General features: G+C 30.5%; 1 protein-coding gene across 1 annotated transcript in view; it reads right to left on the minus strand.

Annotated features, from left to right (window-relative positions):
- The window catches only part of LOC119832329, a 46282-nt gene extending 34602 nt beyond the window's left edge, over window positions 1–11680 (minus strand). Inside the window, exon 1 of the mRNA XM_038355994.1 lies at window positions 11554–11680. The gene's annotated coding sequence lies outside the window, so the exon portion shown is untranslated. The remainder of the gene's footprint in view (window positions 1–11553) is intronic.
- Window positions 11681–11913: the final 233 nt, after the last annotated feature.

Raw genomic sequence — 11913 nt, forward strand, 5'->3', positions numbered from 1 at the left:
ATTACATAATGCGAATTTCAGGGGCTTTGTCTCTCCCCTTTATTGGCTGAATTCCCAGTTTCATTTTTACACTGTAACTCTTTATAACGTACGTCTTGTTTATAAAGTGTGACAAGTTACGTTTGCTTTTCTTTCTTGGAAAGGCTCTGACAGGATACATGTACCATATCTTATACGGCAACACGATTTCTGTTAAGTATATTCGATGCTGAAATACATTTCAACAATTCAACGCTGGATGTGAGTGTGATGTATTTGTATTGTAGTATCCGAATTCCGAGCTTTGATCGAGGCAATTATGAAGCTCATCCAACCACAAACTTTGTCCCAAAAAGCAACTTCAATCATCAGAATTATTAATCAAGCGACGGGGATTTTGCCGAATTTTTATGTAGTGTTTGTATATTATTGTTTTAATAATTTTAATGGTTTGTTACAGTTTAGTAACAATATTTCCCATTGTAATCACCTTAAACTATGTTTTCTTGAGAACTCAAGTGGTGTTATTTAAAGCACATAATATATAAACACTGTCCATCAATATTAACAAATCAATCGGTACTAACAAAAACTACAATCTAGAATTATCTACAAAGTCCACAATATGTTCACAAAACGTGCAGGTCATTGGCAGATTGCTCCAGTGTACTCTACTTGATTCGTGCACAAAATACCGACGTAGTGGACGGCGTTCAATACAAGTCACGAATCATGGATATAGAGGTGGTTTCTGGTACATCGAATACCATACTTTTAAGATAGATTGCATCGGACCTAGTAAGCTTTTAAACCTTCATAACGGTCATGACTTTGTAAAGACGCTATTATATTATGAACACCTATTTCTTATATGTTATGAAACGTATAAATTATTGATCGACGAATAAATGAGACATATCACTTCGCCTGTAAACTTGGGAAATAATTAAATTTGTATGTGTCGCCAACCTTAAAAGGGATTGTATATTCGGATAGTATTATGGGATGGAAAGAGGTTTGTCCCGATACGTGAACAACCCGATAACATAATATTAATTGTTGCCGCTTAAACCCAATTTCTAGTATGGGTTGGTTACTTGTTTTGTTAAAGCTTAATTTACCCATTTTTCTTTCGACTTTAAATGCATGATTCAAAAAGAAAAAATCACTTTAACTTTAAATTTCATTTATTATTGCTTTAAAATTAATTTCAATGAAAGAATTCTCCTCCATTTGGATATATTCGCTCTACAGTGTAACTAGAAAAAGGTAATTATAAAATGTGAGAAGTTGTAGATCGGTAGCTCAATGCAGTTGCAGCCGAGTAAGTTTCGTTAGGTGTTACTAGTTGCAGGGCTTATAAACGAGTTTAAAAGAGCCAAGCTCGCAATTTGCGCCGTAAATCCTGGTTGATACTTTATGAGCGATCTTAGTTACGGAGACTTAGTTAGCCAATCGATTGAGCGAAAAGAGATGACTTTCAGTTATTATACTGGAAATATTATCTTTTCATACCAGATGAATTGGATTAACAGGACCTTAGTTGGTTTTTGGAGGATTACGGCGCGCTTTAAGTTGGAAATATTATATTTCTTGTCATTCTATCTCTGTAGATAAAAAACATGAGACGCATGGTACCGTTATAATATTACGAGCCAGTATTAAACGTGTATCTCTTGAAATGGAGGTTTGTAACTCATTCTCGCGAATATAGGTAATTGTATCTATGTAAAATTAAATTCGGAGATAAGAGAGAGTTCAGAGATAGACTTGTTTAACGGTATTACGTGATTATAGGGAAATACTACTGACACACGAGTTAGGTAAAAAGCTTGGTTGTTACCAACGGTTGTAATACTTATGATTAATGAATATGATAAGTTTTGTAATATATTCTTAATACAATTATACAAAAATTCACGCACGATTTATAAATTAAGTAATAAATAATAAACAAAACCTGTTTACCATTCATTATACAAGATATCAGCTTAACTAAGGAACATAAAACATCTGCGTCTCAAGAAGGTACATCACCATACAAAATGGTACATAAATATGTACGACCATTTATCATTTCTAGAAAACTTTGAATCATTCTAACGTCTCCAAATGCCGTAGTTGACCTAAAATATTTTGCAGCTACTGGATTTAGGATGATTCTTTCAGGCACATAGATAAGACGAGGACGTCATTAAATTTCATGTTGCTCATTAACAGTATTCAGCAACAGTCTTGAATACAAAAAACTTCGTTATCTTCGACTACAATATATATAATATTTTGTTTTGTAATATCTTATAGCAATGTGTATTTACGAAAATACCACATTTCATCTATGTACCCTACCTCAATCTAGTATTAAGCACTCATGCTATAAATATTCATTCGTTTTTGTCACATTTTTATCACATTTTTCTTACTGGGTGAAAAAAAACAGTGCTAGAAATATCAAAGTATGAACGTATCTATAACTTTACAACCGATCTACTTATCTTGTAAGAACTGTAACTGAAATTTTTATAACCAGCATAATAAAATTGTTAATATATACAATTAACTAATTATTCACTTACTGAGGCCAAATACTTACTCTTAAATTCTTGTTGTGAAAACAAAACTATCGTTAAATATTATGAAGGAATCTTTATACCAAGTGCTAATAAAATCTCAAACAATAAGCAAGAGTACAGAATTCGAGCCAATGTTAGCGTAAAACGGGCATTTAATAATAATAATGATTTTAATTAGCTGAGCCAGTGTGGCATCATTAGGTAGAAATTGTTACGCTAAAATAATTAAACAATGTATCAGTTGCATTAAATTAGGCTAAATTGCTTGGTTAATTTTGAGAATACATTATTAAGGGCTACGTTTATAACAACGCTTCTAAAATCACTAATTAATATTCAGCAATAACAGAAAATTATGCGAATATAAGGCGCTTGCCACTGTGAATCACCAACGAAAAAGCACAAGATATTATATAAAATTTAAGTAAAATTAATTGAGGAATTTTATAAACCTCTGTTAGATGACCTATTTCCGAATAAGAACGATCATTTTATGTTGGCAAAATTAAAATGTTTCATCAGTTATTTTTATATTAATTGCTGGTGGATTGTTTTAAAAATGTACACTTTTCAATCAACATTTTTCTGTTTATAGATTAGATTTTATAGGACAGGTAAATTTTGAAACATTGTTACAATCAATAGCGACGATTTAATTGATGATACATTATTACTCTTTTTCTCTTGTTTCCAGGTAAACAGACTTTCACATTAATACTATTAAGTAAGGATTTCTTGAAAATCCTGTAAAAAAATGTAATATTCCTACAACATATCGGAGTCTTTTCCGAATATCGTATATATGTATTTTTATACTAATGTGTGGCAAATAAGCTCATTTTCTTCATTTCTGCCATATAAGCAATTAAAGCACTTAATTTTTTTATGTATGTAAAAGTAAATTTTGCGCTATTTAAAATACTTTTTCATTATGATACACCTCATTCACCTGAGATTCTTATCCACCATCAAGATTATATTTTTATTTATTTAATAACATCTACGAGATAGCAAGTATTTAGCGTAGCTTCTATTTATTATTCGTTTAAAGAAATGGTTATATTACCGGGTATTCTTTGCGTTTTATAAGCAAGATTGAAATGTTATAGTTCTTTTACTTGTTAAAGGTTTATTATTCTATGTATATAGTAATTTCATTATATTGTTGAAAAAAAATTCTTAGACATTAAAAACTATGTGTGTAATAAAAAATGTAAATTGTTCTATGAAAATCTGTTATTTTCCCTTTTCGGATTATTTTTTATTCAGAGTAAAACCAGTTTCCCCCACTCCCCTTTTATCTTATTATAGATATACCCTCCTCTTGAATCTCTTTATCTATTGCCATCCCAACAAAATCTGTTGCTTTATTTTAAAGATCTAACAGACACAGAGAGCGGAAAGCGATGTTTAATATTATGTAAGTGATGTAACGTCTAACGAAGGAGTGACCAGATGTCAGGTCAAATAAATGAAAACCTTATGTGCAGTTTCCATGTTCATCAAGTGACCCTTTTTATACAGTGTAATTCGATCCTATGAAAACATTTACTTTGTGTAACCACTTCCTCTTGTAACGAGATAATTCTATTAAGGGTTTATATTTTATTCAAATATTTGATATCATTTTGCAGAACCGAGCAGACAATTTCAAAGAAAATCTCAAATTATCGTGTTAATTTTTCAATAGGTAGTCCATTTTTAATTCTAATGAAATATATAGAACCTATTAAACTTTCAACTGGAAAACTTACCAGTTCATAAATATTTTTTTTGCTTAATAAAAATAGTCCTATCCTCTATTTTAACTTCTCTCAGTACAACCGGTTGTCTGGAAGAAATCGCTATTTAGCGATAAGACCGCCACTTGTGATAATGTTCCCTAGGTTAAGTCTCAATTTGTAATAATTCCAAAACAATAAAGCATAAATAAATAAAATAAATAAAATAAATACATAAATAGTGATTGTGTTGAATACACAATTTAATAAGAACAGAACTAAAAACTCAAATACTTTGTTTGAATAATCCTTTTATTATAAACTTCAAACTCACTATTGCTTTTAAATATAAACAAATATTATTATGTTTAACCTTGTTCTGTTTCCATGCAGCAGAACATGAAAAAGATATAGTCATAACTAATACGCAACATTCGTAAAACATTATACAACAATAACTAATTAGTAATTACCATGTTACCAAAGTAGGAGTGAACCTACAGGCATAATCTGATCAGACTTACAAGATTTGGTAGTATGCTACTGACGCATACCATATTATAGAATCGACTTACATGAGAATACCAGCACGTTTGCAATCGCTTAACATTTCATAACGCATTTATAGATAACCATTTTTTATAAAAAACCCACACGTAATAAGTTATTACTGTGTAAAAAGAAATGTCGAGATAAGACACTCTTGTATCCTTCATGCTAAGGTAATAAATAAAGATGAGGTGTTAAGTTTCCGAGCAGCTACGTGTTACACGTCACTTATTCGCATGGTTATTATGTCCTGGAAGTATTTTATATTTCATCCCTATTTACTACTTGAAGATCGTGCTGATGTTACTATGTATTTTCGCACCGTGTGTATGATTATAATATAATATACAACCACTTGTTGTTTTATTTGAAAGGGAAAACGTTTAGATTTTCTTATAGTATTATGTCTTTCATTATTTTTATGTAATTCCATAGATTTCATCTCACAGTTTCACATTAAAAATGGAATTAGTTTATTTTAACAGTTTTACGTCACTCATGAATAGCATAACATTTTAGGAATGCGCATTTTATCAAAATTATTATTAATGAAATGTTAGGCTTTTGTAATTTTAAACATTCATAAACATTTTAGCACATATTAACTAATATAAATTGTGTATGATAAGCTGTATTTACATAATGACGCACAAAAAAGTTTCATCAATATTTCGAAATACGAAACAAATCCAATTAACTTATTAAAGTTTACGAAATCAATGAATCTATTATTATAAGCAATAAACAAAGAAAACTTCACTAATATTTTACTTCATTTCTTTTGAACAAAATATAATAATCATGACGTCAAACTTCTCGATCGTTCATTATTGTATGATGTTTCTTTGCAAGTACGACAAATGATTTATATTACAAGCAAATATTGCATACACGCGGAGACTCAAACAAAAGTTTCCAACAAATAACCATAAACATACAGACTAACAAAAGTACAAGAGAATTTCAAACAAAACTGATTTTATTTAGCTCTCGTCCGTTCAAAGTATCGCGGTTCGTTTTATTGGTGTCGTTTGTGACTTTCAGTTTTCAGTTCGCTTTTATTTGTAGACATCCAAGCAATGAGTGGAATTCGTTCAATTGGATGTGTACAAGTTGGCGTGTACTTTGGATCTAAATTAAATAACTACTGAACAGTTTCACTCGTTACATTAAAAGTTTTCATAAAGCGCACATGTAGGAGTCGGGAGCAATGAAGTTTGCACGTGCTTCTTTATTACGTTTCGATGTTTTTTTAGAGCTCAACCTACTTATATAATGTGATGCAATTGAAACAACTTATGTGGCATTGTTGTGATGAATGGCAAATCAAAATATAGGAAAATATATCGGAAAATATTACCTAAGAGTTGCTTTAATGCACTTGTCAATATTTCACAAGTCACGCTTGCGGATTGAGCCTCCAAATCCCGGTTACGTTATGTCACTACCCTCACCCTCATTAGCGAGAGTCAGACGTTTTCCCAATATATTTTCCACGTTCTATAATGATGTCTTATTATTGAAGATATACCAAATTTTTTCTATCATTCATAATTGGTTACAAATCTTAAATTATCAAATTTTATTATTGAATGTACATCATTATAGTTAGTATCATCCCTTACAATTGTTTAAAATCCAATCAATTCTTCAACAAATTACAATGTAACCATGTTTTAAATTGTTAGACCTAAATTTATAGACTAGCCTTAACTCTCGTCTTGCGTTACGTGGCATGTGGCTATTTGTTAATGTAGACTTTATCTGTGCTTCATGTCATCAATATATGAGCAGCCATTTATGAGTGTGACCGGCCTCACACAATTGGAATACCTCTCTGAATTCAGAACCAGCTAGTATCAGCTACAATTATACGTCCGGATTGTGAAATTGGCCTCGCAAGCCTGAATAGCGTTTATGGAAGTAAAATAACAGAATTAATACGCATTTTATGGTGTACTTTAGTGCTGTTTATTTCAATTATATAATCCTTAGCGACGTTTAATAACATCGCTATAGTATCATATTTATTTGAAAAATCTGGATGTGTTGATACTCCTTTTAAAATAAGATATTATTCCATTGCTAAGATAATAATAATTTTAACGTTTGTTTTCAAAATTATGCCATTTTGTTAGATTATTCATTATGCCAAGTATATATCTTTAAATTGAACGTTCAATATTTGTTAAAAGTCATCCATCATACTACGTTCCAAAATAACATCCATATTTGAAATAGTGCACGGCAATGAACTTTTCTAATATCGCCATGTGCAAACTTCAATTTTATACGATTACTCTTTTATTGGTCCAGAATGTATTACTTCCTATGAAATCTTTGTACGAGCGCGCTTCGTGCGAATGGCTTTTAGTGTTTTCTCTTTGCGGGATCGAAATTAAACGTTAGGTCACTTTATATAATTGCCGATATAATTGGAAAGATGAAGTGAAAATTTAATATTGATAATGTGTGTTATCGTTATTAGTAGTGTGGGTAGCATAGATTATCTGTAATGTTTTTTATTTGCTTAAAATTATAAATCCTCATGTTTAATTCTCTGCTGTTTGTAACTGTAGGTAAAGTATTAACCATTTCAAATTAATGCCATAAGGATAATCTTATTATGTGGACACATTCTATTACAAAAAAACATGCTTAACTCGAACAAAATAAGGCATAATTTTAAATGTTCCGTATTACAAAAGTTTGAATTAACTGATTAACCTTTATATAAAGCTCGCTTGGCACTCTGCCCTCTACCTGGATATAGTCTTGAAAACTTACATAATTTGAAACTTTTATTTTTTTTTCACAAACACAATTGTGCTTTAAAAACAGTAACTTAGTTGAATATCAGCAATACATGTGTAAATGGAGTTCAAGACTAATACACTATATCTAATATCTTAATATGATATCTCATATGCAAAAATTATTCAATCTGTTATATGTTGGCTCTTTAAATTTTTGGTAGAACTTTTATCAATGCCATCATCATGCTTTCTGCATTCTCATAATGAGTATGTTTCATTATGTATAAGGACACATTTATCACTTTGTCAATAACTAAACATTTAAGAGCCTACTGCCTCCGAAAATTTATATTTTTTTATCATTTAGTCTTTTAAAATCTATTATTAAACACGCTTCCTAAGTCGAAGGTCTATTCTTAATAAACTTAATTCAGGAATTAAAACTATGACGTGTGCGGTTTATCGTCGATTTTAACTTGTATTTGTACACCATGACGAAAATAAAGAAAAAGCGATGTTTATTTTGATGCCGTCCAAAAGCAATACAACGTATTTATCAAGCGTAAAACAAAATTGAAACTAAAAGCTTTCATGTAAAAAATGCGTAAAATCCGAATTTGTAGCAGAACCGCCTATTATATAGATTGGTAACCGCGAGATACGTTTTGTTCAGTTTATTGAAATATTTTGAATGCCAAATGTTGACCACACCGGCTAAAATATGTGTTTACAAAGCAGCAACTTTGAACGGGCGCTAACAATAAAACTGCCTACAAATTAAACATCTTTTACAAAACATACGTATACTCGTATAGTTTAAAAGACGTAGCACCATAATATAATTTCATATAATTTCTTTGAAAATGAATGTATTTAATATTCACGGGTACAAACAAGGATTTATTATTCATTATTTATCCATATTCTGAAAATAGAGTAATAGAGTAAGCAATTTTATATCAATATAAACCATTAACGATGTACACAAAAAAATAATAATACGAGTAATTAAAATGTTCATGCTTGTAGCAATTTAATAATCGGAGGCTAAAAAATATTGCACATCACTGGCTGAATTGTTAAACGGACAAACACTGCTTTTATTGTATTAAAATGTTAAATATTCAAAACATTTTCCATCGTTGTATCGTGAAAATTCATCCTTTTGTATCACTATAATATATTGGGCAATCGCAAAAAGACAAAAGAATATTGAATTTGGAAAAACCTTAAAGCCGGCATTCCAAGTTCTTTCATTAAGCCCGGTCCTTTAAGACAGTGATTCTCCTTTATTTGACCTTTTCGCCTTTATATCTACTTTCTTTACCTTAATGTTTAATATAGCTTTCAGATACCCCATTGTATCAAAACGATATCACTACAGCATTCAAATGTTTCGCTTTCTCAAATGTAAATTGAAGAATCTTATTCTACCTTTAAAATTGTGACTATCAAGGTGCAATTTTAATACATACCCCTAATAATCGCTTTTTCTATTAATAGCAGAAAGTAACTGTATTTCTTCACACCTAAACCATTAAACCGATTTGGATGCAATTTAGTACAGAGACAGTTTGAGATCATAATTTTATCCCGGAAATCCTACAGAAACAGGAGCCATGTAGGAACAACCTGAGGCCTTCTATCTATTCTTGTACTACGTGGGTGAAGTCACTGGTGAATAGCTAGTATATATATAATTTATATAAAAGTCACGTTTGTTACACTATATTTTACTAAAGTATGACTGAATCGATTTTTATTATTGTTTCATGGACTTATTATTACTTGGAATAGATTAATAATATATAATAAACGAAATTTTACAAATGATACGTATGCTTTACGCTCTATTCAGGCGAAGCCAGTCCGGTGTATGAGAAACATACATAGCTGGACTAATAATAATACAATTTATAAACTGACTCTGTTAATTTAATGTTTATTTAACCTCCAGTAAGAGTACACTAGATTTGAATTCTGTTTCAAAGGTATATAATATTTGCTCATACATTTTTTTAGTAGTCCGAAATATGATCCTCTCGTTTGTTATGCCCGTATTCTAATTAGCGGGAATTTCATCTTTTGTTAAAGCACAGGTCAATTACCTTTATAAATATTGTCCATTACACTTTCTGTTCCATATCTAGATCAAAGCAATCACAATAAAGTTGAAGGTGATTATGTTACTAAAACGTAAAAGGGCAGATGTCATGTTTTCATGCTCCAAATGTTATGTGTGGTTAGGATGTTATCTTAGCTTTTAGTTGTCTCTCTATCTATATAAGTGAAAAATAGATTCAATATATTTTTGATACGAAACATGTTCGAATTAAAAGCGGAAGCAATAACTATAACAATGTTCCTCTCCAAGAGATCGTTGTAACTACGTCACCAATTAGCCTAAGCAACAGCTAAGGACTACTAAAATTGCTTTCAAGATAAGATTCATAAAAAATCTATTGTTGTATCGTAGCATTATATCTATTGTTTTAACTCAATTATTCGCATAAATCGTATACACTCTCATTAATACAACAAACGCTTAATTCTAAGACGTACGTATAAGACGATTACATTTAAGGGTATTAAATTTAACCAACCAAAATCATATTAGCAGTGAAATATGCCCCTGTATTAATTAATTCAGTCGCTAATAAATACGGAGTGATAATGAATCTGATTTGCGTATTGATTACAATTGTAATAAATGATTTGTTTCAACATATTCGTTAGTCCACAAATATCGCTGGGTTTGACAATTGTGTATCGTTATTATTGATCTATTTTCTGTATCTCCGTTAATATTAATTGCATTTCATGGTATCAATGTGGAAGTTTGATTTGGATGCCTCTATGTGATATCAAAAACGCGATGGTTGTACGTATATCTGTTATATTTTCATATAATTTAGTGTTAAAAATGGAGGCTATTTAGCATTATTCAGAAAATAGCATTGGATTATAGATTTATATTAATTTATCCATTGCTAAGGTATAGTTTTTATATCATTCATTTTATCTAAGTATAAAAATTGTCCGAATACTTTGAGTCTATTTATTATAAAAGATATACGGATAAAATTTATAATTATGATTTTGATACACATACTCTTGAAATGTTTGTTCTATGTTATCTTTCTGTATTGACCGAATACTTAAAATAATTATTTATAATTTCAGCAATAAGTCCTCTGCCATAAATCTCTAGTAGTCGAAGCACTGTATTAAAATACTTGAATGTGAATATTATTCCATGTATCCATTCCATTATGGCAAAGCGTAAAAACGAGGTCGATAGGTTAAGTTTCAAGCGTAATCGAGATCATATACGTATATCTGAAAGGACAGTCTAATAGACGGGAGCCAACAATTTTTTCTAGCGGTTACTGTTTCGCATTAACCTACTAAAATATTGATAATATTAGCACACTAATGAAAGCCTTGGATGTTGTGAAATAAAATAATGATTAGGTCGTATTAATGTTTCAATTCGTTCATCCGAGAAGAGATAAAGAGATAATGTTAATAATCATTTTTTTATATTTCTTTGCGATACTAAATACGTGTAAGTGTTAATTTACAATCAGTGATCTGTTTTACTGATTGTTTTAGCATTTTATATTTAAGTACTCTGTTGTAATAATTTGGCCAGTGTTTTAAACAGTTTTAATCAGACCGTTTAAATTATGAAGGCTAAATCCATTATAATGCGCATTAAGTTTCTAATTCGCATAAATGTATTTGCACAAATTATAGTTATTGTAACCTATCAGAGCTTTTCGTGGTTCAATTTATTATCTATGTTATTAACTTATTGAAAATCTCAACAAGTTATCCTAAAAACCCTATTGATACTCGAGTTTTCATGTAAATGACCTTTACATGTTAAATACGTGAACCCGTTATAGCTTTAAAAAGCTTTTAAAATTAGTTTCACACAAAAAGTCGCATAATAAAATCAAACAGCCTTACCATATAACACAAACGAATTTTGTCAAACGAACAATCCTTGTAATTTTCGTAATGTTAATACACCGTTTCACCTTTATCACATAAACTTATTGTCCACTTACGAAACGGGAGGCAAGCTGTCTACGTCGTAGCTAGCCAGTACGTGCGTATCTCGTAGCGTTTTGTTCTCACTGAGGACTTACAGCTACGAACTTAGCTACGAGAGTACGCGATCATTGCCGACTGTAGCCGAACTGCTAAATCGTGATCAAATGAAATGTGAGAAATAAGTAGTTTCAACGCTTTTTGTTTTAAGGATTTTTTTTTTTTGCGGTGAGCTACATCGTGGAGAGACGTTTCCATTTTTATTTTCTACGAGCA

The sequence above is a fragment of the Zerene cesonia genome, chromosome 15 (assembly GCF_012273895.1).
Source record: "Zerene cesonia ecotype Mississippi chromosome 15, Zerene_cesonia_1.1, whole genome shotgun sequence".
NCBI classification, from domain to species: domain Eukaryota; kingdom Metazoa; phylum Arthropoda; class Insecta; order Lepidoptera; family Pieridae; genus Zerene; species Zerene cesonia.